The following is a 1,318-nucleotide window of genomic DNA, read 5'->3' as shown; positions in this document are numbered from 1 at the left end:
CAGGGGCAGGGGGTATCGGCGAGCCGCCGTGAAAAAGCTGGGGGGGGGGGCTTGTCGGTGTGTGGACTCTCCCCTTGTTCTCCGGTGTCTCCGGGCGCGGGGTGCGCGGGCGGGGCGGGGGACGCAGGCTGTGCCATGCGCGCCGCCGCTGCCGCCGCCATCTCGAGTGCGCTGGCTGTAAATCTGACCGCGAGTCCATTTTATCTATCCCCGGCTCGGGTCCCATAGCGGCGCGGCCCCTCCCATAGCTATGGGACCGTGCGATGGCGGCGTGGCGCGGCGCGGGTGGCTGTGAGATGGGGTCGCGATACTCTGCGCCGGCACGCGCCCGTCGCCGCCAGAGGCGCCCTGGTGACGCGGGCCGCGACCACCCTAACCCGTCGCACGATGACCTCTGCCGCCCTCCTGGTGACGGGCCGCGACCACCCTAACCCGTCACACGATGACCTCTGCGCCAGACTCTATTTGTCGCCCGCCTGGACGCGTTCTTGTTACTCCATCGGGCGCGCGGGGGTGGGCTGGGCTGGGCGTTGGCGTTATCGTTGCGCCACCGCCCCATTGTCTCGCGCGCACCGCGACCATCGCCGTCGTCATGAATGTCGAGGCGACAGTTTGGACTCTGTTTTCGACTTACTGTTGTGTTTTTTAGCAGAATGATACGCGGTTATCGTCAGCTTGTACTCTCGTAAAGTTCAAAGCGTTCGCCAGTGAAAGCGTTATTTTCCGATTGCTGTGTGCGGCAACGACGGGACGGTGGCAACTGCCGGGCGGGCGGTGGTTATCATCGCATCATGGGTCATGTTGCTGGCCGCAACCCCTTTCCTTCCTTCCTCCAAAGGCACCGCACCGCCCGCGGGGTGTCAGGCTTCGTATACCCGCCACCGCCACACCGTACCGCATGCACGCGTGCAGGCGGGTTGCCCACTCGCGCGGGGCCGTAACGCTGCGGGTCGGGTGACGGAAGGCGAGCGCCGAGCGCGCGCCGTGTGGTATGCGGTATTGCAACAAAAGTATAGCCTAAAAAGGAAAGTTGTTTCGCGGGGCCTATATGGGACATCCTGTATGTTTGCTACTTTAGGACCCCCGTTGCCGCCGGCCTGGACTCTACCCGCCGTTGTTTAAAACTCGTAGACGATATATAGGGCCTCTCGTCACGCCGGCGTGCCAGCAGATACTGTATACCTGTTGCCTACTTCGCAGGCGGTGGTGTGGCGACGCGCGCCGTGTCGCTAGACGGCCCTTGGCCTTGGTCCTTGGTCGCGCGCGGCGCGGCGCGGCGCCCCCTGTCCGCGGTCTTGATCCTGACCCTCCCCCCCCC

This window comes from Frankliniella occidentalis, unplaced genomic scaffold (genome assembly GCF_000697945.3).
Source record: "Frankliniella occidentalis isolate FOCC.00 unplaced genomic scaffold, Focc_3.1 Scaffold2002, whole genome shotgun sequence".
NCBI lineage: Eukaryota > Metazoa > Arthropoda > Insecta > Thysanoptera > Thripidae > Frankliniella > Frankliniella occidentalis.
The sequence above is the reverse complement of the archived record's forward strand: the minus strand, read 5'-3'. Positions refer to the sequence as shown.